Source organism: Glossina fuscipes, unplaced genomic scaffold (genome assembly GCF_014805625.2).
Source record: "Glossina fuscipes isolate IAEA_lab_2018 unplaced genomic scaffold, Yale_Gfus_2 0, whole genome shotgun sequence".
Taxonomy (NCBI): Eukaryota; Metazoa; Arthropoda; class Insecta; order Diptera; family Glossinidae; genus Glossina; species Glossina fuscipes.
In genome coordinates, this window is record NW_023998414.1 from 1,008,405 (window position 1) to 1,036,109 (window position 27,705).

Below are 27,705 nucleotides of genomic sequence, written 5' to 3' on the forward strand. Positions count from 1 at the left end.
AAGTGGAGATTCTTGGCGAATAAGCCAATGGAGTTATCTTGTTTTTAAGTCAATTTGCTAGCGTTTGGCTTCCGTATTATTGGCTTTTCCATATTAGTCTTTGATCAATACATAAGCCACAATATTTTACACAATTCGTCGATAGTGAAATAACGAAGGACGAGAACGTTTAGCGAGAAAGCATTTGTTTCAATATTCCATTTATTCGTCCAAAGCGAAATTTTGTTACGATGAACTATTAGCTCGTAGTTTGTAAAAAAAATTGATGGGTTCACTAGACTCAGTTGACGCAGCTGAATGCAATATTTAGAATGAGGTATAAAAATGTTGTAACTTTCAAATGCATTCACCTCATTTAAATAGTGCCCATAAGCCGAATTATGGAAAAAAAATTTTAAATAACATTTCGAGACATCGACGATAATATTAAATAAGATGTTTTCGAAGGCTTAAATTGATCCCGTCCTGGCTGTTGCTGTTTTTATAAGTCGTTTATATGACGTTTTGTGTTGCTGTTGTTTCTTATTTACGAAAATTTATTGTTACACGTCATTTGCAGGCAATTTTCGTATATAGCAACCATATCTACTTAAAATAAATATTCATTTTACTTGAAAATCATATCAAAAGTTGAATTATGATGCATTTAATCTCCGTAGAAGAATTAAGCTTAGATTGTAATATAAACAGAATATAAGAACGCAACGATTATAACAACGTTGCCATAGAGTCTGTTAAGTCTATCAGACAATCTCTCAATACACACAGGAAAATATATATATATACTCAGGCATTTATCACATTTGAAAAAATAAAAGGGAACGATATGAGAGTTCAGTGTACCGAAAACAAATACAAATACAAATATCATAGAATATGTGATATGCAAACACATTTAAACAGATTCTGTTGATATGTATAAGCACGCACACGTATACTTCTACGCATATATATATATATATATACTATATATAAGTATATATAGTTAAGTAACTAAATGATTGTAATTTCATTGAAATTGTCGATGATACTACAACAGAGCAATTTTTACTACATTTATAAAATCACACAACTGTGACTGCCTGCAAGGAGTGTATATGGGTGAATGCTTTGTTATGTGTGTGCATTTGTATGAATGCATAGACATAACTGCAATTGTCAGAGAGTGTATAAGTTTACTATTACTCGTACTCCACCGTATTACGATACATTCACGTATTCGCACTACTATGACTAGTACTATTACACGCTACTACTAGTACTAGTACTACTACTACTACTACTACTACTACTACTGTTACTACGACGGCCATATTACCGTGTGATTGTGTTCAGCGCAAGCAGCAGTCAAGTCAGCCTTTAATGCATATTGCACTGAATTGCATTTTTGTTGATATGTATGTATATGTATATGTGTGTTGTTCGTTCTTGAGTTTATGGCAGGCATTAAGAGCATCGCATGTGAAAGAGCTTTAACGTAAAGCTTTTCGTATTTTTTAAACAATTTTTTTCCTTTTTATTTTCTTCTTCTATTACTGTAATCTGCGTCTGTACGTGCAAGTGTGCGTTTTCATTTCTACGGATTTCGAGAAATGAAATGAGAAAAAAAAAAAAAAAAAACAAAAAAATTTACTTAAATTCGACAACAACAGATAGGCAAAGATTTGCGGAGACAGGCGTACAGCTCGGCATTTGCATTTGTAGTGCATCCATGAATTTAGAACACGTTCACGTTCACGTTCACGTTTGTTCGCACATTCACATTTTAAACGTGTACAGTTGGCAAAAGCAAAGACAGGCAAAAGCATTTCAGTCAGATGCTTAAAAAATTTGTTGTTTTGTGAATGAATTGAAAATAACAAAAATGTATTTTGTGAATGAAAATGAGATGAAAGGATGATAGAGGAAATTAGTAGAAAATGGGCAGAGAGACGGACGGAGAGAGAGACAGAGAGAGAGCGTGCGAGAGAGTGAGAATGAGAATGAAAGTGAGAGAGAGAGAGAGAGAGAGAGAGAGAGAGAAAGGTTGAGATATGTAGGGAAACGGACAAAGAGCGAGGTAGAGACAGAGAAGAAAATAAGATAGAGAAAGAGCTATTGAGATGCCTGATAAAGAAACATGTATACATATATATATATATATATATGTCGACACGTACATATGTATATATATATATGTTAGGTGCGCAACTAAGTTTCCGGATCTAACACATAGTTGACGCTGACAGCACATGTAGTGCACATATACATATGAAGCCGTGTTGTTTTCTTTACAACTTCACCCATTTGCTAACAGAAACCACTCGTAATGCCAGCACACATTTTAAAAATATTGCACCCCAAAAATGCGAATTTCAAATCTTGTGCGAAGAGAAGATCATTTGCGGAAAACTTTAACTTTCCTGCGTTGCTAAGTCGTGAGGAATGATAAGCTATCGATGCGCTACGATACCCAAATCTTTAAGTAATAATAACGCAGACTAGAAGAACTTTTAAGATCGGCCACAAAACTAGGTACACAAGGAAAGGCTTATGTGGTGCATTATGGTTTATCTCAAGCAAATAAAACGTATACTAGAAAACGTAACCAACAGCAAATAGCGCGTTTGGGAGAACACTGGCAGCATTGAACTGGAACGGACGACTCTCCCCCCTGTTAGCAATCGATGGCCTCTATATATATTATCTCGAACAAGTCTTTCAATCTTAATGATAATTCCAAAAAAAAAAAAAAAATAAAAAAAATGGACCTTTTTGTGCAGAACGTCAAAACGCCAGTTGTCTCTCATGCACAGAAATCATATTGTGTCGAAAAGATTTGACAGCTAATGGCTAATAATGACTGATAATATGTTAACTGAGATTTTTTTGTATTTCTCTCTCGAAATTTTCAATTTTCTATCGATTGAAAAAGAAACTTGTTAATTTTGTTGCACACCCAATATATATATATATGTACGTATATTTATATGTACCATATATGTATATATATATATATATATTCATTATATATATATATATATATATATATATATACTGACTGCTTGTCCTCTGAAAAGGAATTTAAAAGTAATTTAATTAGTTTTCTTTAGCTTAGTGTTAGCAAAGCAAATTTTATACCTTTTTTAACTGCTACTGCTTCTTTTACTGTTACTCTTAACTACCTTCCATCAAATAATTTCGTTTGTAGTGTTTTCTTTGAATACTTCCTTTTCATTTAAAATTTTGTAAGGTTTATTGGCCTTTTTTTTATTATAATAGACCACAAGGAGTCTATTAAGTTTTTCACATGTTTCTCACAATGCCCAATAAATAATTGTGGTCGTAAAAATATTCTTCTATATAGAATTTTGTTCAACGTGAATAAAAGAATTGATAGCCTCACGTTCGCCTATTTGCCTATTTGGTATGGTGCCGTACTTGCATCCACTAAAATCCTTGCTTAGAATATCGAGCGTAAAAATTTCGCTTGTAACGTTTCATCACATAATAAACGAAAGTGTATAAATGTGTGTGTGAAACTCAACTTTTCAACACTGGATCGTATGAAAATAAAAACCTTGTTTGATACAAATTTTAATTGAAAAATATTTTATTTAAAAAAAAAAAAAAAAAAAAAAAAAAAAAAAAAAAAAAAATTTTTAATTGTTATAAATTCTGGAAATATTCGAAATCTTTGAAATTTTTTCATTAAATTATCGACTGCACCTTTCCTATGCTTTGCAAAAAATATTCCGATATTTAGCGAATGTTATCTTCAATATATATATACGTTATGTTATGTTATGTTATGTTATGTTACTTTGTCACGATAGCTTACATAGCTTAGTGTAAAGTTTGTCTAGAAGTGCTACGTTGCGTTAGGTTATATTAGCTTTGCGATATATGCTGCAAAACATTTTGATCGAATGCGATCGAATGTGATTTGATAAAAAATGTAGTTGCTTGGAAATGCATTAATTGAAAGGTATTAAAACAGTTGATAGGTGTCGAAAGATTCACTCTGAACCGAATAATATATCTCTCTTGTTTATTTTTCACTAAATTAAAAGAGTGTCTGAGTAGCTGTTATTTCAATGGTTTTGTTTTTATTTTTTATTTTATTTCTATTTTTCTTTTCTTTTGCATTATTAATAATGTTCTCTTCTTTTTTTTTGTTGTTGTTGTTTTTGTATTAATTTCATTGAAATCAATTCGTTTGATTATATGCTTCAGTTAATTCGTAAGTACGACGGTTGTTGGCTTTGTTAAAGTAAAACATTATTAATAATTACAGAAAAAAAAAAAAAAAAAAAAAAAAACTGAAAAGAAGAATAAGAAAAAAGAATAAGGTGAGAAAGCTGTTTTCCCTTTGAAAGCACAACAATTTGACCATCCTTCTCCGTCTAGTGTCTAACGGCAGTTAAATCTAAATGCAATTCATTGAACGCAATGCATTGAAGAAGAAACATTTATGTATGTATTTATAAGGGGAACATACGAAATAATAGAAAGTTTGGAAAGTTTTTGCGCTAAATTTTTTCTCGCACATAGCGAATAGCAAACTGTAGTTTACGGTCAATCTTGTACGAAGGATCGAATGTACGTTTTCCGTTTAGATTAGATGCTGGCAATCCTAACCATGACACAATATAGCTGCAGTTCGTATTCACGTTGAACTTATTTATAGTGAATCTTAGAATATTTCTTCAAACAAGCACATCTAGCGCTAAGGAACGCAACTAAAGGCAACTGATTCAATTGTAGCGTCCATTGAAGATAAACTTGCTGGAACATGAAAGAAGCCGTAATAGGTTGACTTTGTCGTATGATCACGCTCATCTTCATTTTCGAAAAATACGGAAACGTTAGCAACGCTAAAGGAGCATGCACTATGCTCCCCGCTGTACTCCTCACAAAATTCTAACAGAGGTTAGTGATGGGCTAGCATGGGCTGTCTGCGACATTGACATGTATCAGGTACTTATAATTTAAGGCTTTTTGAGATAGTAGATAGTCTGTCCGTCTTATGAGATCATTTTAATTTAATTTACCGTCAAAGGGTTTTCGCTCAAGAATCGTTACGGAAACTTTGGATATTATATCAATATCAATATTGATAATACCTATCCAATGATTGATTTGATGATTGTATTTAGTGTCGGGAAAAAATACGAATTATTTCATCCAATGAGAGAGTTATGATCTTTAATTTTACTTAATACTGTCGTTTATATGATGGTTCCGCGATTTGCGTAAACTATCAAGGGTATCAGGCTTGAATAAGGTGAACCTGGGCTGCATACATATCGTATATAAATTATTCGCATTAATGTAGTTAGCTTATGTTATAATTTGTATAGATCTGTACACATAGAATGAACTATAGCAGCCTCTTGTCTTTTTTTTTTTTTTTTTTTTGGTGTTGCAGCATTTAAGTAATTTTTGTAATACGCTAGAATGGATTTTAATGGCATTTTAATAATTACGAAACATATAAAAATTTTTTACATGCATTTTGCTATTGGACTGTTTAGGTCAAGTCAATTGTTTATATTGCTATTTAGCTTTAAGTTTGAACTATCAATTTAATTATATATTATTATTGTTTTTCTTTCATGCTTTCCCCTTTTTTTTTTTTTTTTTTACACTAATTTTATAAACTATTTACAGCCTTATTCTGAACACAACCACTAATACATCATTGATTATACGTGTCTACGCAGTAACGCCACAACTGGCATTGTTATCTTCTTGTCTAAGCATAAATTTGGATGCTACAATATACATGATCTATTTGTGCTTTATTCTTGAGCGGATCACTGAACAGTTTGATTATAACAATAGAAAGAGAATATAAAAGAAAAGTGTACAAGAAAGGGAAGAATTTTTTAATAAAAGCGTATAAAAATTATTAAGACTACGATGTATTAATTATTTATCTTTAATTTGCATCATTTTCTAACGATGCTTGCAGGCATAGTAGCAGTCCTAAAACGCGAAAGCTTACCTCAATTTAAATGTGTTGACTGTAAAGGTAATGATTTCTAATACGGATAACGGTATTAGCAATAATAAATATGAATAAAATATTACACTGATTGATATTAGAGGCGAAAATTTCAAGATTTCAGATTTAAGCAAAGATGTACTCATCTCGTGACCGATTTCGAACAAAATGCTTATAATTTAAGTAAATAATTTTTATTTTATAATAATAAGTTTTCCTATGGTCAGTTAAATGATTTTAATAAATCGTCGCTACGGGGGGAACACGTCCCCGCACGCATACAAGGCGCTTTAAGAAAGATATTTAATAGGATTTTGGAAAAAATCGTTGTTACTCCTGAACGTATACAATAATATAAAGGAAATGAAAAGAGATTAATTAGGGCACTGAACATAAATGAATGAATGAAAAGAGAATAACAGCGTCACACTAATACTTGCTAGAAGAAGACAAAACTCACCTACGGAAAGATATTCGAAATGCACGGTACTCAAATTTTGTGTTAGAAGAAAGCTTCTCTGTAATCGGAATGTCCTTAGAAACACGATTTGTAATAAAATTTATGAACGCAAAAGATATACGATTTGTTTCGTGCTTAAGAGACTAAAGGTAAACATTAGACAATGGTATAAAAATTTTCATTACATGATCTCTATTATCGGTCGTTAAGCATAGATACGGATTAAATAATCCGTATAATTTTCGACTTTCTTATCTCATTTCTTTTTCCGTTTTATTACTATTTGTAGTTAATTTCCGATTCCTAGTTATGCATACGTTTTTCAAGCTTTCGTGTTACTCATACGCAACGAAATCTCAACAAATTTACTATTGAAATAAGTTGAAAAGTGTCATCGTTATTATGCTTTAAGTAACGAATAAATTCATTTCTTGCATTTTCTTTGTATCCTTTCTCTTTCCCTTTCCCTTTCCCTTCCCACTGCTTTCTGCATCTTATATGATTCTTCTCCTTGAAACTATTATGCATTTGAATATGCGTCGACTATAAATAACGTCTCTTCACTTATCGTGTTTGTGACCATAACATTGACATTTCATGATCTATTTCTATTTAGTATGCAACACACAATCAAATGTTGACATGTCAGCAACAGCTACAGCACACCATAATGCATTGTATGGCTCTTATCAATACTTCAGTATATCATAATGTGATTTTCACGATTGTCTCGCTTGCTGTTACTTACGTTCGTTCGCACATTCGCTCAAACACACTCACTGTCTATTTAAGTCTTGACATTTGTTTTGTTTGCGCGATGGCAACAGCAATAATAAAATGTAATCTTTTACTTGTCCTTCAAGAGTCATTTTACGGTGATTACGTCACATTATTGTATTACCTTATACCCGTATATATCGATTATCGCGAAGTCCGGTGGAGTTGTTGTCGATGCTAGTAGGAAGGATGGCGGTGGCACTAGTTGTGGCAATAAAAGCATTTTATTTATGTGCAGCGTCGCGTTTACAATTGAACCTTTCATATAACTTTCGAACTGTATATCGAGCATGTAGCGTCTATGAGACGCCAAAAATTTTCATATGAAAACAGTCGCTTGCCATTGTCATGTACTTTGATATTATTGTTATTGTAAGGGATGTTGTTATTATTCTTATTCTTATTGCTTTAGTTTTTGTTTTTGTTATTATTATAATTGTATTCACATTTAAGCATAACGCCACGACTTAAGGAATGCATTTCATTGTGGTCAAACAATTATAAACATTTTATCCTGTTTTGTATCCTTTGAATGCAAATAAGAGACGACTGTAAAGCAGTAATATTAAGGATAATAATAATAATAATAATAATAATAATAAAAACAACAATAATGCACACGCAAGACAATACACGATCGTAAATAATCATAAAGTTTACAGTTTACAGTTTACTGTACAACAATGTACATGTGTACATTCTTATATACATGCAGTTACACGTTTGGCTTTGCATGCACACGTCCGTACATTTAAGAGTATGCGCTCACCTACTCATTATTGCAACGAATAAAATGCAATTATTTTAGGGTAAAAATTTTACTTAAATAAATATATATATATATATATATATACAAAAAGCAAAGAAACTCAAAAAAGAAATATGTAAGTAAATTATGTTCGCTTTAGGGAGAAATATTGATATCCATACAAAAAAAAAACAAGAAAATATGCAGAGTTGTTCTGCATGAAAAGGTCATACATAATACATTGTAGATTGGAACTTTCAACTTGGCCTAGGAAATATTTGTTTCAGATCTTAGTTCAATATTACCTATAGGCTGAATATTATTATTTTTGCGTATTTTTGATGGGTTCGTAAGCGGGCAATTCTCTCACTTAAGTGTTAAACCGTTGTCGTTAACGCTTGCATCAAGTTTCAGATCAGTGTCTCTCATAAATTCAAAATTAACTTTTTTTGTCTACCTTTGGAGTATTTGGGTGGATTCATGACCAAATCAGAATTAAGAATGTATATGCAGGGTTTTGATATTCAATCATTATTACTTCAAGCCGGTGGAATTCAAAGAATGCTTGAGAGGTAGACGAAGAGATGGATAGACGGATATATGGATAGTTGCAGAGACAAACAGTCGGACGGTTGCACATAACTATTTCGACTCAGAACCTCAAGCTGATTGAGAAAACTTTGTGGAACGTTGGGCAGGACAAATTTTAATGTACGTAAATGTTCACTTGTCCGTGCGTCCGTTTGGTCTTCTATCATCTGCTGCTGTACATCTGATAATCGCAATGAGTTGCATGCACATTATTAGACAATGACGAAAGAAGTTCCTTAAAAATGGGCCTAATCGGCCTATAAGATATGATACGATAAGATACGATTGAATTTTTTCTCAATTTTTCAGTTCAGTTCTAATCTAGCAGAAATTTCTTCAGGAAATGCAAGAATAGTAATAATTGGATATACACTCTGGGTATCACTCTGGGTTTATCAAACACGACCATGGTGTAGTAGCATTGAAAAATGGATTTATTGTGAAGAATCTTCTTTTAGGCAAATTACTTCGTATACTGATGTGTAGCTCCTTTTTTATAAATAAGAAAGAAGAAATATTAACAATACGTTCCCATGCGACATCATGGATTTTTGCAGCGATGTAAAATTTGTTACGATATCTTATTTTCTTTTCTTTTATTTTTTTTCTTTTTTTGGAAAGATTATGGCTTAAAATTAATAAGAAGAAAATAATAGAACGAAGCAAATCCAATTTGAAATGAAACTGAATGCATTGATAAAATTATAAGATAAATTCTAAAATACGTTTATAGTTCTTCCACTTGATAAATTTCATATTGTTTTTGCTTTCTTTAAATCAAATATCAATTTTATTTGCATTTATAAACATTCAATATTTAAAATAGATAAATATTTAGGGACGAACAGCTGCTTCTACAAATGCATTCATAAAGCCAAGAAAGCATAAATATATAAAAATATATATACATATATATATATATATATACATATATATGGAAGCTTATTATCTCTTTTTTAAGAACATAATGAAAACGAAACATAAACTTTGCTTACTAAATACATGTACAAAAAAAAAAAAAAATGTTAATAAAACACACGACAATTATGCAAGAGAGAGGCCACGTGAGAATAAACCAAGCTAACAGTTAAGGCGATAGAAAGAGCGAAGAGGATAATAAGAGAGAGAAACATGCGCATGCAGTGATATGCTCGCATGTAAACAATGCAAATTGAAAGAGTTATTATGAAGAAAATAGAAGGAAAAAACTGCACATGTTAAGCCGGTTTGTGTAATATCAACAGCCGGCTAACTACTAACTCTTGTCATACATTAATCCATACATGCAAACATGCATATATCGTGCATGTATCATACATAAACACAGCATAGGCATATGAACAACACATATGCAAAAAAAATGTGTGCATGCATACACGTACACATTCGCTCTCTCTCTCTCTCTCTCTTCAAAATGTTTGCAAGGGAATTAATATGCGGATAACTTAAACACATGGGAGGGATGCAGAGAGATACCATGCAATGCAATCTTTTCTTTTATACAAAACGTTAAGGTTTCTCAAAGCGTTTTATCGATGAGGGGGTGGTTCAGTAAGGATTCGTTATAGATTGGTAGTTAAGTTTTAATACGTATTGGGAGCTCGGAGTTCTCATATGGTTATAAAAGTTTATTCACATACATAATCATTCACAAGAACGTGCTTTCTTGTTGTATGTGTGCAAAGGCTTACATACTCGTTCAATATATGAAACAGTGCTAAAGTTTGTTTAGCGTTTGCTCTGAGAGGATTTCTTTTATTACCTGTCACCACAAGGGGATTGCTGGGATTGTTATTGTAACATTTTATTTGCTCTGAGAGGATTTTTTTTTTTTTTTTTTGAGTACTGGGCAGCACTAGGGAATTTCCAGTATTGCTATTGTTGAATTTGGTTTGCTCTGAGAGGATTTATTTAATTACTTGGCACCACCAGGGAATTGCTGCCATTGTTATTGTAGAGTTTTGTTTGTTCTGAGAGGATGACTTTGATCACTTGGCACCACTAGTGCATCGCTAGTATTGCTACTGTCAAATTTGATTGGCTTTGAGTGGATTTTTTTTTTTGATCACTTGGCACCACTAGAGGATTGCAAGCATTATTATTGTAAGGTCTTAGTTGTTCTGATTGGGTTTATTTGATTACTTGGCACCACCAGAGAATTGCTAGCATTGTTATTGTAGCGTTTTGTTTGCTTCGAGAGGATGTCTTTGATCACTTGGCACCATTAGTGCATCGCTAGTATTGCTACTGTCAAATTTGACTTGCTTTGAAAGTATATCGCTGATCATTTGGCACCACTAAGGTATTGCTAGTATTGCTACTGTCAAATTTGATTTGCTTTGAAAGCATATTGTTGATCACTTGGCATCACTAAGGTATTGCTAGTATTGCTACTGTCAAAATTGATTTGCTTTGAGAGTATTTTGTTGATTACTTGGCACCACTAGAGGATTACAGGCATTGTTATTGTAAGGTTTTATTTTCTCTGAGAGGATTACTTTGATTACTTGGCACCACTGAGGGATTGCTGGCATTGTTATTGTAACATTTTATTTGCTCTGACAGGAGACTGAAAATGAGAGAAAAAAATAGGAGAGAATACAATCGCTTATATGAATATCATGAATATAAATCTAAACATTTTCTAGATTTTTTTTCAGTTGCATTTTTCTCTTTCATCGTAAAAGATGATGAATTTTTTGTCGCGAGTATATAAAAAGTCGTAACATTAAATGAAAGACTAAAGTCTTATATATGAAAAAGACTCTAAGAATATTTTTTATTATATACTTTATGTTACTTCGATAGTACGAAAAAAATAAAGAACAAAAAAAAAAAAAAAAAAAAAGAACGTTTAAAACTGTTCTGTGTTCAATTAAAGGAAAAATTTTTGTAAGACATGAAAAGCTGTAAAACCGGTTAAAGTAGAAATGATTTTTTATATAGAAGTAAAAAAACACACAAACAAAAGAGAAGGAAAAATTCTCAAATCAAACTCAATCATAATCAAAATGTTATAAATAAAAAAACAAAAAATAACGAAAATTTAAAAAATTGGGGAAAAAAAAACTTCAAAAATTACTTTTGTGCTTTCTCACTACTCGTAATCTTAAGTAAATGCTTAATAAAACGTAAAATTTAATCCCTCATCATAGCAGTAGAGGCGAAAGTGCCATTTTACAGAATCACGGAAGTCCGAGTGAGTGGTTTTTCTATGTATTTTATATTGCTTTTTTTATGAACTAAAAAAAAAAACAAAATAAACGCAAAAGAATATGAAAAACAAAAATAACAAAACTTCACTGCTGCGTTGTTGTTTGTCTTCTATTTTTGTTTTTGTTTCTTCTCGAGTCTTATCTGAAAAAGCACATAAGGACCGAAAATAACAGTAAAACAAAAATTACAAGAGCAAGCATCATCGCCACCGTCATAAAGTAACACTGGCAGCAGCGGAGAATGAATAACTAGGCAAAGTGTCATTTTTCACTCCCCCACAAGAACTAAAAAAGTTTTGTTTTATTACCGCCGGAAACCGCGAAACAGTATATAAACGAATTTACTACATTACAACTGTGCGTTGCGTGTGCCTGTGTGTAAGAATGTCCAGCTAAGCCCGAGTGTAGATGACGGTAGATATGTTTGATACGTTGTCTAGACCAAACCATTTTGTTTTTCTAGACATGCAGGGATATATGTCTCGCATTCATTTTTATTTTATTCCGTTTAGTTAAGTTTCATAACTTTTTGCCAGTGATTTTGATGTCATTCGCGGTTATTCTTATATCCACTAGCGAAGTATGGATATATGATAAGATCTCTTATTGCCTGCAACATCTAGAAAAACACTCGCCTGACTCTTAATAAGCTATATATATATATATATATATATATATATAAAGACGAGGTAGACTTGATTTGTCCTTTCGTCTTGTAAATGATTGTTCACGTTCGGAAACGTAAATCAATTGTGAAAAGTGAATTTATTTTATCACAATTGTTAAAAAACTAAAGCTGACACATTATAGTCCTAAAAGTGATCCATCCACACTCGCATACTGAGCCGACCATAGTTACTTGAATAGTCGGCATCTATTTTTATAGCGGTCTAACATGGAGGGTATTAAAGATTCGGCTATAATGGAGAACAATTTGTTTGGTTTTTCTCTTTTTTTTTTTGCTGGTGTCTGAAGTTCATGTCTTCCTGGTTGGTTAACATTTCTTGAGCTTTTTTGGCAGTTTTTTAATTCTATTTTTTTTATTCTTTTTTATTTCTTCTAATGGTTGGTTGGTATCCTGGTGTTGATTTAATATAATAACTGTCATCAATTACGCCCTATGAGTGCTTGCGTTGCGTGTAAATATTTGCTGGTCAACGTGATACTAATTCCAAATAAAGATTCGTAGGGAAATGGTTATCAAATTTTTTTGCGGAAAGTCAGAAAATTGTCATGCAAGATAAAATTTATGACTTCTTTGACCATGCTAAAGCATTTTTCAATGATTACTATTTTTCCATGATTTTTTATTTTAAAAACTTCGAATGGCTTTCTAAATTATTTACTTTTCCGTTAACAATGATAAATCATCATTTTCTTTTTTTTTCCGACGATCAACCAGTCACAGTATGTGTTCTATATGTGCGGGAACGAAGGGAATCAGGAAGAGTTATAGGAAGAGAGGGCTGGAGTAAGGTAGTACTGTTTGTGAACATTCGAGTTGAAAATGGGGACATTAGGTACGATGGGAAAGACCACTGTTGGTAGATCGTTATAAAGGCGCACAGTATGGTCAAAAAAACGACGAATCGTATTGTGTTCTGCGGTATACAGGCAAATCTAAGACGAATGGGTACGAAGGTTGAGAAAGCCGTGACGTTCTTTTAAAGCATTCAATTGGTGGACAAATCTCTTTTATCTCTGTGGGGCACTTGTGCTAAATATACATGTACATAAACGGAAGACAATCTGCATTACTCAAGGTTATCGAGAGTTTTGTATACACTTCCATTGTCGATGAGCGCCTGAGCCGTTTATTCCATGCGATCGAGGACCTCCAAATACAGGTCGGATGCTCTCGTCCATACATGCGTGCTATACTTTAACTTTGGCTGGCGACGTAAATGCGGCGGATGCCAGCTGCAGTGAAGTATTTTTTGCACCGCTTTAAAAAAAACCTAAGCCTTTAAACACATATTCTGTCCACCAAACATCGCTTTGTACTTTCATATCGCCTTTTCTTCATTGGCACCGCCGAAAAATCGGGCATTAGAACTTATCTCATTTGCTTAACTTTATTCAGGTATTTTTGTATGAAGTCACAAGCGTGATTCGACTTGCGGTGTTTGTTCTGTATCTCGTTGCATGGTCTCTTTCTGAACCAACACGAACGACGCACTTTGCCGTTGTCTGCAAATGAGTAGATAGGGTTTTCTGTTTTCTGCGCAGGAAGTTGTTAATGAACACCACGAAGAAAGAGGGGCGAAAGAACTGAGCCCTGTGGTCGTTAACCTGCATTTAAATAAAATTTGTTTGAAGAACACTCGTTGACTGCAACTCTTATCCATGCCATACCCTGCCGAATGCTTAGTAGATATCTCAGGCAACGATCTTACTTTTAACAAAGGGGCGAATAGCTCGTTTCTGAGACGAGACATTAGACTTCTGCACTATTCTTTTCTCTTCTTTTTTCTTCTGTCGGTTTTAATCTTTTCGGTCTTTTGCTTGTCACTCGTCTTCTCTCCACTTTCTAGTCTTTTTTCTTCTTTTTTATCTTCTGTTTTTGTTTTCTTTATCTTGTCTTTCTTCGTCCTGACTTTTCATCTATTTTATTCTATCTTATGTTGTCTTGTCTTCTTTTTATCATGTCCTGTCTTATCTTGCCTTGCTTTGTCCTCTCTTCTTTTCTTTTCCATAAGGTCTTTGGTTTTCTCGTATTCCCTCTCCTTTCTTTTTAATATCTCTCCTTTCTCATCTTTTACCACTTATTTTCATCTTCTTAATTTTTTGTATATTCGCTGTTCCTCTTCGTACTGTAAACATTGAATCGATTTTCATAGTCGTGGATCTATTTCATTGCCGTATATACGAGCGGACAATGGTCTAATGAGTAGTTTAAAAAATTTTGCGTCTCTTGGAGGACGAGATATATATATATATATATGTATTTATGAATTCGATTCATACGTCCTTCAGAACTAACTAACACTATCCACAGTACTGAGCTCAATCTTTTTGAAACTGCAAAATATCTACCTTTGTAATTTTAGTTCTCCTCTCTTGGCTATCTAAGACTCAACCCAGAAAAAGTTACAATTTCCTCACTTGTCGTGTTTTGACAAACCTTTCATCGAATATAGTCCAAATTTAGTGTATAGTTAAGTAGAACTTTCATTTTTCTTTTCTTTTATACAAAACGTCTTTAAAGCGCTTTCCAACAACCTTCTTGTAAAATAAATAAATGATAATAAAATAAGAATTAAAAAAAAAAAAAAAAAAAAAAAGGAATAAAAAAACAAAAGAAATGATTAATAAAAGAAAAATCCCAGAGAAAGTGCCGAAAAAATTCAAGAGTAAAATGTAAACAATTGCAGCCTCCTTGTCTAGACTACCAGACAAAGCTACACAATGCTTTACAAGCAATTTTACAACCAACAAACCATAAAGTATACTCACATACTTAAACAAATTCTCTTATGCACAGTTATAGCTGGAAGCACACATATGCATGCATTCGTCTATCTCTGATAGTTTGATTTAAACATGTGTTACTATGGTAAAGTTTCCAAAAAACCAACTACTGTTCTACACAACGGTAAGAACAACAAAAAACTGTAATAGGCAAAAAACACAGTTTACCCAAAAAAAAAAAAAAATAATAAAATTCAATATTCGCCCATAGGCACAAGCAGGGGTACCCAAAAATAAAATAAGGGAAAAAACAAAATTAACCCAAAAAAAAAAAAAAAAGTGAATAAAAGGAGCAAGACGAGCTAAGGGACTATTCGCAAAGAGGAGATTGTATTTCAATATTTTTTTTGTATTCTTCAATGAATTCAATCCGAAATCGTTTGAATCATAGTTTTGAGGACACAAGAGCACTTGTAGACATTTTTTATATTCTTAATTAAATGAAATTGAGACAGAAGGCATTTTTATCGACAATCAACTCAATATATTTTGAATAAGATTTTGATCAATAACTTTTCACCTCACAGTGTGAACAACAATATAAATTACATTCGTTAATATGAGTTTATTTCCAAAAAAATATTGATTCCAATGGCCTTAGAAGCTTAGCTTGATCTTGGAGCTTCGGCCATTACATAGGACTCATAGCACTGATATTATCTTTCCACGACATGGATTACCGCTTACAATAAACGGTATATTGTATCGTCAGTGAATTGACATATAATTTAATAACAAAATCATTTATATCACTTTGCCAAATTGATAATAAAGATGACCAAGCTGACACGCTAATATTATGCCTAGAATGAATATATTGGAATCCTTTGGCTCGTTGGCACAATACCTTATGAATAACTCGTCGAAGAAGAGAACAACTTATATGAGCATAATAATGAGCATAATAATCTCATCAAAGTAGTTGATATAAGGCATTCAAGTGTTCACAGATTTCCACTTACTTTTCTCACATATTCTACACTCTACATTCCTTTAACAAAGAAGGATGAAAAGATAAAAAAAAAAAAAAAAAAACAGTTTGTGCATAATTTGTACATAATTTGCAGAGCATAAGGAATAATTGAATTCTATGTTGCAGCTCTAATGTATTTGAAGAGAGAATTGAAGAATATAAACGCTTTTGTATTAAAAATTTGATCAATTGGAGCAATGCTTAAGCTTTATATTTTTTCTGGCATCTACCTTACAAAGTTTCTTTTTTGACCCAAAACTGAAATGAATCACTCTCCTGTAGATAAAAAACAAAAAAAATGTCTTCTGTTTTTTTTTTTTTTCGTTTTTATTTAGGCCGAAATTTCTCGTTCCGCAAAAGCTGACAAATACTAAATTACGAATAACTTCGTTAAGCTTATTTTAACAAATGACGAGCCGCATTTGGCGTCGTCTCATACAATGAAGCTCACTATTTTGTGTTCATTTTATTACTTCTCGCAAAAGTCAACAAAAATTATTTGTACCCCTCCATTGCAAGGGCTTTCGGCAATGATCCGACAAAATAGATTATTGCCGCATTTTGATTTTGAAAACACCCGACAAGCGCCGTGGCTAACAAGGTTAGAGAAATTTCGGCCTTACGGTTATGGAAAACCCTATGTATTCCATGAATCAAGTTTATTATGTGAATGCAATGCATCACTAAATTCTTAGCGAGAACCTTTGCGTTGATTTTTTAGAACCGAAATCGTGCAAAGGATGCGTAAACAAACTGACATTTACTAAGACACCTCGTTATGATTTAATAAATGTATAAGATTTTGAAGATTACAACTACAACTTATAGGTCATACCTTGCTGGCCGGCACAAATTGCGATGACTTCAAAGTCCGAAACGAAGACTGCAGTATTGTGTTCATATTAACTCAATAGATGAGCTTAAAAAATTTGTAAAATCGCTTCAAACACTATCCATATGAAAGGTAATGTGGATGCTTACGTTTTAGGAAACGCAACAATGTCTCGTAGCAGTCATCGAAAACTCAAGAATTGGGATATAAAAAAAGATTATGGCCTGATGCTCAAGATTAGGAAAATGTTTAGTCGCCTAAGTTCAAGCAAACCATTTGGAAGGAATCAAAAATCCTAAGATGTACAAAGCAACAAAGAGTTGATCAGTACTGTATCTGCAATTGAGTGGCGATTAACCTAAACATTTTTTAATGTCCTTGCATCCGCTATCCTTCACGCTAAACGTTTTAGTTCAAGTTGAAATGTTAAAAAACACTCGCCCCAAGTATTTAGATGGTTAAGGAAGTGTAAAGTTAACCAAGATAAGACTATGCAAGTTGTGTTTACCTTTAGAAAAACAAATCGTTAAGCATGATTACTATTCCGTAATATCGTTTATCGTTTAGTCTTGTGAGATTTACTGGGACAAGCCATCTATTTGGAAAAACGTATTCAAATCGATGGTAAAACATAAAACTTTCTAACCCTTAGGCGATTGTGCCTTGTGTTGCGTGTGGCATTCACATCTGGCATTCGCATGGAAAAAATACGTTTACTGTGCAAATGTATTCTCAAGCCAATCTATACTTACGATGTATAACGGCATGTCACAACTCAAATATCTAGACATGTAGCCAAAGATACCTGTTTATGTTGCGTCATAAGAATGCAAACAAACAATCTTTTCGACCTATAGAAACTCTAACACAATCTCGTAAGGATCTGAAAGTAACATATGTAAAAGCTACTATTCAGCTCTCTACTATCGATCGATCCAAAAATCCTAGCTGATCTGAGCATCAGGATTTTGGCTTAAAAGAAAAAAAAAAAACAACAGATCACATTACATAATATCGTGGAAAATTCATTTGTAAATTAGGATAATCAACTAATCGGACTATTGGGAAGCACTGTGCGGTAGTTTGGATTATCAGAAATTATGTTTAATATGAAAGTAAAGTAAAAGTCGATTAGTTAGTTAAAATTTTTAAAATCTAATACTAAAAGAAACAATAATTTCGATTTTTGAAATGAACAAAGCTTTTTCTCGATTCTCAACTCACTTATTATTATCACATCTTTCATCTTTCGTTTGAACCGTTAGATTGGCAATTAATTGACATAAGTCCGATTCGTTGTTGTTGAAAAGCGTCCATCAATCCTTTCGTAAGCGAAATTGCATTTTTTCTTCGTGTGACGAGAAGGCTATATATAAGCTTAATATTAGTATCCGCCGTTCTCCACATGGCAAGACAATCCCGTGACTCTGGAGTTACATTCCAAGACTGGAATACGAGATGTGAACGTTTGAGTGTATTCCAAATCCTCTCCTCTGATCAAGACGAGGCCTGCTTGCATTTCTAAATATTTAATGTTCCCGTAATTGAGGGTAACTACAACCGCACTTTTAAGCATCCACGGAGACATACAAGAATTATCGGCACTACGCGTGCCATTATTGTGTGTATATATAGTTATACATATTCGGATTAATCATACCACCTTGATCCTCCGTGAATTTTAATGTGCAAAGAGCAGGTCTCAAGTCCACCCTACTGCTTCTCTGTCCCGTTCAGAAACTTGCAGACATGTTCGTTAAATTTTGAGCCTCCGTTGTAGCTGAATTCTTAATAGACTTAATGCAGTTCGTCAAGGTGGGACTCCGTCGCCGGGATAGTTGAAGGTCTGTCGCTTCGTTTATTAACGACAAGTCAAAGGTTTTGATGCCCTACTACTATAATAATAAGAAAAGCAGGAAAAGAAAGTTTTGATAGATCGGTAACTTTTCATTCCACTGGGTAGAAAGTTAGCTGTAAAATTAAATTTTCAATATTGTTCGTTAGTTTTTCTCTATAAAAAAAAAAAAAAAAAAAAAAAAATAAAAAAAATATTTTGAAATTTTTTTTTGTTTTTTTCCAGCACACGATACGAGACAATGGAATGTAAACTATTACGACTACGGCGTCTATTACTTTTTAGGGATATATTAGCTTCTCTTCATTTGTCGAATAAATTAGTTTTAAAACCGTTGTTATTACTGCAATAATTTTGTTTTTTGTTTTTAAGCTTCTTCATATATTAATTTTTTCTATTTATTTATTTATTTATTTATTTTTTTTTCAAATTATTTTAGCTTAGTTTGTATACCACAAGCACTGTAAACAATTTGCGGTTTAGCTCGGGGCTATAACAGATTTTGTGCAGCTTATGTCTACAGTGTAGACACAAGGTTGTTTATAATAAGTTTAGCTTTATAGAGCCATATATAACAGTACAGTATGCTTAAAACTGATGATGGCAATAATGCAAAGATCTAATACCGGCAACCCGTCGACCCTATTCTATATTAACTTATTTTTAATGGATGTATGAGTTTTGTTTGTGTGTTTATTCGCAAACTTTGTCTTTTCCTCTCCATTTATATAGTTCACACTCAAATAGATTTGGTTTTTTGTTTTCTGTTTGTGTGTATTCATAAGTTTTTTTTATTTTTTATTTTTATTTTTGTTAGTTTATGATGATGAAAAATTTTGTTGTTGTTGTGTGTGTTGTTGTGCTTATATATATATATATATTGATTTATTTATTTATTTTTTTTGTTTTTTTTGTTTTTTTTTTTTTTGCGAATTTTAGTTTTTCTCAATTTCTATGAAACATTGAATTGTAAGAGTTTTTTAACTCAATTTTAGCCTTTTTTTGTGGCTTAACATTTGCTTTTCTTCTTATGCTTCTTATTCGTAATTTGTGTGTGTGTGTTTTTTTTTTTATATTTTTTAAAGCTTTTCACTAGATTCGGTTTTTTTTTTTATGCTCTACTCTATAGTATTCTATGTTATGTTATATGTGGCGTTCTGTTATGTTTTGTACTTTTTGCAGGGCAAAGAGTTTGAAAACTCTTTGCAATATGTCGTGTGCGACATTATTCTGGGTCTCCTGGCATGGTACGCTTTCCTATTCGTTTAAGCTCGAAACTAAACTGGTTTGAGTTTTTATTTTGGATTTTTTATGCAACTCTTTTTATCATTTTTTTCAGAAAATTTTTCGCTTTTTTTTAACTGTTGACTAAAAAGTCAACATCATTTTCGTTCGTTTATTGTTGCTTTGGCTGCTGCAGTTGTTGTTATATAAACTGCTTTGTAAGCTATGTTTATGGTTGTGCCTGTTGTGTACACACACACACACACATACACACACACACACACACATATATATATATATATATATATATATATACACACACAGTTATATTCACATTCACATTCACATCTCTATCTACACATACAAACTCCGTATAGAGTACATATTTCTATATTGGCTGCCATTGTCAGTGTCATTTGATATGGTCCTTTGGGACATTAGCAAAAGTGTCTAAAGTTGAGCTTTTGTTGTTGTCGTTTAGTTTCAGTTCATTTTTTTCCCTTTCCTTTTCTGCTTTTTTTTTTTTTTGTTATTTTCTGTTTTTGTTTTTGTTCTTTGTTTTTCTTTTTTATTTGTTTTTCACTCTATTGCTTCGCGTTCGTTATTATTATTATTATTGTTGTTATTGTTGTTATTGTTGCGCTTTGTTGTTGTTTTTGTTGCTGGTGCTGTTGTATTGTCTCTCGTATTCTGGATTTGAAACTATTATGTTGCCTCGAATGTTGTTCAGGCAGTGAAACAACTTTATGAAGTTTTATTATTATTATTGTGTGTCCATTAAAATAATGTTTAATGTTTGAAATGAATTTGGTTTCTTGTTGTTGTATATAATAAAGAGTCTAAAAACGAAAGAAGAAAAAAGAAGAAAAAAGAAAAAAACAAAGACAGAAAAGAATGCACAACGATTTAATAAATATTTGTGTAGAGATTTGCATTAAGGAATTTCAAGTGGAATTAAATTATTGCCATAATTAAGCGTTAATTCTCAATAGGTTTTTGAGACTTGAATTTTCAACGCTACGTTACTAAGAAGTACAAAGCCCCAAATTTATTACGCTCTCAAAAATTAATAGAAAATTTTGCTTTTACATTTTTAATTTCATATATTATGGCTTTTGATTTGGTTTTCTTATAAATATAATTGACTTACCGAACTGATGGAATTTCGACATTTTAATCACATTGTATTGTACCTCTGAAGGAGTCTTTCTTTAAATTTGATCTTAAATTTTTTTTAAATTCGCCGAAACATAAATTAAAGTTTCTCTCGATCTAATAGATGGGTACAGGTTGTTAACTAGTTTTTCTACAACCTTTCTTTTTCGGTTTAACCTCATTCTGAGTTCCTCATTGTGGGCTTTTTTTTTAAATTAACTGGAATTTAAGCTTTTAAATTTTCCAAAAATTTGGAACTACATTAACCAGATATCTCACCAGTTCCGGGGTTATCTTACTAAGCGTTTGTTTTCCAGTTTTCCATACCAATTCAATTGCCATGAAGTCATTTGAGAATGCGCGCCGAAAAGCCAAATCGATTTTTCATTACAGATATTCGCATTCATTCAATTCTTCTTTTGCGACAACCGACATCGATTCAAGGGGCATTTCATCCTTTACAAATTTATATCAAAAAAAGATTTTTAAACAACAAAATACAGGCGTGGCAAATCTCGCTAAGCTTCTTTAAAATTCAAGTTTTGTAAAGATTTTCATTTCACTTCAATTCTGCGTTGCATGTGCAACGCAATCGATATATATATATGTCAATATCACATTTTTGGTCCCTTAAAATTCCATATAATCATTTTTTTACACCATTTATCATATGCGAAGAAAGAAAAACAACAGTGTTTTTTGGAGAAACACCGAAATCAGTCTCGCCAGGTATCTTCTTCGTAGGCCGGAGTAAAGCTGGTGTAAATTTGTATCTAAAAAAAAAACATGAATGCCTAGCTAGTCTGCAATTCTCTGAACACATACCTTCTTCATCATTCTCTTTGCTTCTGAAAATCCTTCACTAGGGCCAGCAACTATTCGTGCATGCGTCGAAAAGAGAATCGCACAAAAAAGTATTGCGAAGTGTTTAGGAAAACTGCAAGAAAATGCATATATATATAACCTATTGTCGCGGATTTGTTATTAGTATCATACATTTTACAATTTTTGGCTAAAATATATACAACATTTTTTAAAGACATTGTTAGTTTGTTAGAGAGGTTAGCAATCGTTGCATAAGACACTAGACTGCGAGTCCCCAGTAGCGGGCCATTTGGTGGTGTAGTTGTCACAATTTTCATAGATGGACGAGTATTAAGAAAGAAATAATTTGGGTTAAACTTCGAACTGGTAGAACAAATGAACCTTCCGGGTGCAGAAATTGAAAAAGTTACAATGGAATCGCAGCAACTCTACGTAAGTGAAAGATAATCAAAAATCGAAAGCTTTGTGAAGCATGGGTAAATTGATTGATTATCAGGGCCTATGTTATGCTAAAATTTCTCCTTAGGCACATTTAGAGGCAGACCTAATATACCTCGTATTAGAGATGATGACTTGATTTTTATCGCATCTTGGAAAGGTCCAGGCTTTAATCATGAAGAAATTGTTAACTTGATGCAAAGGCGGTTCACTTAAAAGGAAAGCGTCATAGAATTCTAAAGGTAACGCGCGTGCCGCGGCTTGGAAAAATTGCACGACTGGTACCGACACACTTGCAATATTTGGCTTCCTTCGATACTACAGCGAAAAATAATATTCAAATGGCATTGGTTTTGGAAAACACGTCACGAGTAAAGCTCGGACATGTATTCAAAAAAAGGATATACAAGTTTTTTACCATTTGCAAGAAATTTAGATATGAAAATATTCTGAAATAAAAATGAAAAACTCCTCGTCCACTACATTTTCAACAATTAGATCGGATTAGAGCGCATTAGCGGATAACTAATTGATCTCGGATATATTATTATGCAAGGAAAGTCATTTTCGGTATACGGTGATCACTTAATATCCACCACATTAAACCAATGTATAAAAGTCGCAATATATTTTCTCAATTGTGACATGGAGTCGAGTGGTGCTCGAGTACTAAATAAAACTGAAAAATGTACCACACTTTATATGAATATTCGCTTTGAAGATCAGTTAGTTGATAGATAGTTAGATACTTCAAATAATTATTTGTACCTAATCCTGTCTTTCTGATGCTTTCTCCATTTTTCAATTTTGGTTCGTATATATTCGAATTTGGAGCTGACTTCAATTCAATTTCTGCGACCATGGGAAACAAATCGATTTAGAATTATACGCCTTACGCTAATCCTAGAATCCTCCTAGAATAAATTTATTCATTTACACTTGCGACTTTGAGATTACATATATCAGATACCAATTCGCTTGCATCGACAGGAGAATAATTCTTTCATCTTAACTTACTCCAATTACATAAGCCAGGACTACAGGTATATAAGAGCAATTGCATTATAACTTAAGACTTTTCGGCCGATGTTCGCCTTTTTCGTTTTGCATATAACGAACTCGGCGTCTCAAAGATGGTACTTGGTACAAAGTTACAGGTAACTAAGTAAGTAAGTAGGAATCGCGACTACCAAGTCGGTGTTTGTGGATACAAATGTGAATTGTGGTAGATTTCAGTTTGGTTAGCTAGCTAGCTAGCTAGTGCTCAATCGGTCGTTAAAGCCGTAATATTTACTCATTGGATACACGCCTACTGACTGCGGGTAACACCTCTTTGCCTTTCTCTTCTCTCTGCCACTTCTTTCTGACCGCAACAATTTTTAAACAAATTGGACAAATCCACGAAGTGATTGGTCTTCCTTAAGAGGAAATGAACAAATAGGGCACTTATCTTGCGAATGATTTCACTGAGTTACATAAAGTATCGGTTAAAGTGTTAGATAGTACTTCGATTAAATCATCGTTAGTTAGTTAGCTAACGCGCCCTTCATCACTAAACTCAGTTAACGTTATTAAAGGTTGTCTTAGCAATGACAGTTAGTGGATGGACGGAATGCTTTACCCAGAATACCTGTAACATGTACAAAGAAGTGTTGTCTTGTAATGCATTGACTAAATGCTCTTATCGCCCTCTATCATCACCCTCTTAGCTAAACATTTTTATATAGCCATGTACATCGTTGTCAATTGTGTGAATTCAAAATGGCGTCTGCTTGCAGCAATTATCTGAGCAAAACTATTTGACATATCTTTGCTGTGGAACATTTTTTTTTTTTTTTTTTCTGATCTTTTTTGAGATTTTTGGAAATTTGATTACAATAAATAACATATTTATAACATTTCAAAATCATACGGTTTCACAAATAGTGCTGGCATCTATAAAACATCCTAACGGATTGTAACGAGTGACGCGTTAATTATATCTTACAATTTAGTATAGTAAACAAATGTGTTTAGGCGGGAGGTGTAAAAATATTTAAATAATTAATTTTTTGCTTACTCCTTTTCAATTTCCATAGAGATTTAATTCACTGTTCGCCTTAATCGACTTGATTTCCTTCACTTACTACAAAGTCGAATTGCTTTAAAAGTGCGTGAGTGCATGATTGCCTGTCAAATAAATTAGAATTAGAATTCTGGCGGATTATTAAATCATTGCAATCGTTATAATTTCTTCTATTTCTTTTAATTACAGTTTTTCGTATGTATGAAAGGAAAGGAACCCTTATAAATTCTTCCAAATTTGAGATTATAGCTTCCATATATATATATGTGTGTGTATGGTGAAGAAAGAAATTTTATACATAACTTAACACATAAATAAAATATATGCGTGTATATGTGCGGTTGTGGTCGTTGCAATATCCTCATAATCTCACATCAATTCTCATAAAACACAAACCGGCAGGAAAAACCAGAGAAGAAACCAAAAATAAAAAAAGTATAAAAAAATGAAAAAAAAAAGAAGAAATTATTTGAAATATTTTAGAAAATGCCAACGAGAGACAGGTCTGATAAACATAATTTTTCGTACACACAACTTATCATATGCATAAGTCTTTGCATGTATGCATGTCGGTCGTCCGCCCGAGTATTATGAAGAGGAAGAAGCGAGACGCAATTTTAATGCAGAATCCCCTGCCAATTTTCTATCCAATGGTGTTATAGTAAATTTTGAATCTTTTTCCTAAATTTTTTTTTTTTTTTTTTTTTTTTTTTTTTTTTTTGGTTTCTTTCTGCAAAAGTTTAACTTTATTAGAAACGACACAGGCACACGTACCCACGTTGTGGAATTAATGTGAAAAATATCTCTTATGCTTTTATTATTATATAAGTGAGTGTATGGAGTATATGCATTAGAAACTGTGTATGTGTGTGTGTATGTGTGTGTGTGTGTGTGTGTTTGTGTGTGTGTATGCAAGCGACATGTTTATGTCATCTGTGGAGAATTTAAATATTCAAAAGTATTTTTCTTTTTTCTTTGTATTTTTGTTTTTTCCGATTTTCCCCACATATATGTACCTAACCGCTTAAGATGGGGGTATACTAAATTTTAAGTTCCACTTATAACGATTAGACATGTGCATAGAATATACATGCTCGTGATCAAAGTGAAATTCAAAATACTTATACTCCGATTGTCGATTCGTCCTTTCCGTTGAAATTGTTGTGTTGACAGTGATACGAATTTCAAAGTAGATAAGCAAAATTGCTACTTCGGATTATTTTATGAAAATGATCAGCATAAGATGTGTAAACACATACAAATATGAAAAGAAGAAATAGAAGAATATAGTCAGTGGTTTTTTGAAACCTTGCACTTATCACTTCAAAGATAAAACGATTTGAACCGACCAAATTGAATTCCGGGTTTTTTCTTATGACACTGCATGTTGGACGCTACATATAACAATGCGAAATTGCTCAGTTGATGGTTCTCAATATTGAGTAAGCTCGATCGTAATATGGCTTATATTAGTCGCCAGGAAATTTTACTATCGAAAAATTTCCCATTCGATAGTAGAAGAAATATGAGTGATTTATCGATAGCTGTTATCTGTGTAATCGCCGTTACAGTGTGTCCATAAATCAATTCAAAGCGAAAAAGTTTATTCGATATAGAGAAGTATATATCGGCCCCAGAGCTGAGCCAATACTAAGTATTGTAAGACTCCCATTTTTGCGAAGACACGAAATTTTAGCTTGATTTCAGATGATGCATTTTAATAACGCCCTAGGTGCCAATATGCAAATTAAATTTAATAAAAATTTTAAACTAAATTCTCAATTTCTGTCCATTCCGTCCATAGAGTTGTGCGCACTCAGTAAAAAGTTTGCCAAATTATGGACGTAAGGAATTTGTTAAAATTTCTTTTCGATCTATGCGTTGTGGTAAATATCAGAATCAGTTCCCAAAAGTATTGTAATTGAAATCTTATTACGGCCTGATCGGATATGAAATTTATTAAAGCATGAATAAAACCAAAATTATAGTGGAATTCAGAAATATTCATAGTGCATCACTTAAAATGCTCACATGTTCCTTAGATAAGTTCCATGCATAATAGATAGATAGAAAATCAATTTAGATTTTTTTTTTTTTTTTTTTTCTTTTTTGCAAAAATTCTAACTAATTCGATCTCATATCTGGCTCATATGTTTTTTGCCATTTCCCAAACAGAAATTATGACTTCTATTAAAATAGTTGACTCCATAAAGAGGATATTTTGTAAAGGTAAATGAAGGCGAGTCTGGAATGTGTCGATAATTGCTTGAATCCATACGTACGTTGGCAGACTGTATTGAAGAAATTCATACTAAACTTAATAACCATATGTTTCAGTTTTGCTCATTTCTAATGCTGTTTGCTAGATCAAGCAACGTGAACCTATAAGTGCCAACAGAACTAATGTCAAATACAATAAATTCGTAAAAGGATGTGTTAACAAAGGCTTATCAAAGAATTATTTTATATAAAAACTATTAAAAATGTCCTTTTTTTTTTTTGTTTGTTTTTTGTTGTAGGCTTCCTTATAATGTTATAAATGATATAAGAGACAAAAAAAAAAAAAATAAATAAATAAATAAATAAAGAGAAAAAAAAAGATGTCAAATACATTATGCATTCTGTTTCTATTTATTTAGTACACACGCATTAAAACTATCAAAAACTATTGAAATAAATTCAATTTAAGTCAGAGAGAATTGAAATTGAAAATTTAATCAAGTGTAAAATTTACATATATATATATATATATATATATACATATACATATACATATATACATACATACATATATACACGCCCATCGACAGTTATAAGTGCAAGTTTAGTAACAGCAATACACGTTATCTAATATACACCACCACTAACAACTATAACAACAACACCGAGAATATTTAATTAATCTCACAATGGCAACCCTTTTTGACCCAGCAATAACCACAAAAATATGCTTAGATCTCTATGCCAGTAAGAATCAGCAATTTTACCAATAAAGGGGCATTACAACAGCAACAACAATAATAACAATATTAACATTAACAAAAACAACAATAACAAGAACAGCAACAGCAACAGCAACAACAACAA

The 27,705-nt window shown here is 32.4% G+C and overlaps 1 long non-coding RNA gene across 1 annotated transcript in view; it reads left to right on the forward strand.

Annotated features, from left to right (window-relative positions):
- The first annotated feature begins 11,424 nt into the window (after positions 1-11,424).
- LOC119641361 overlaps positions 11,425-27,705 on the forward strand; it is a 25,354-nt gene continuing 9,073 nt past the window's right edge. The window contains exon 1 of the long non-coding RNA XR_005247821.1: positions 11,425-11,764. This is a non-coding gene — a long non-coding RNA (uncharacterized LOC119641361). The remainder of the gene's footprint in view (positions 11,765-27,705) is intronic.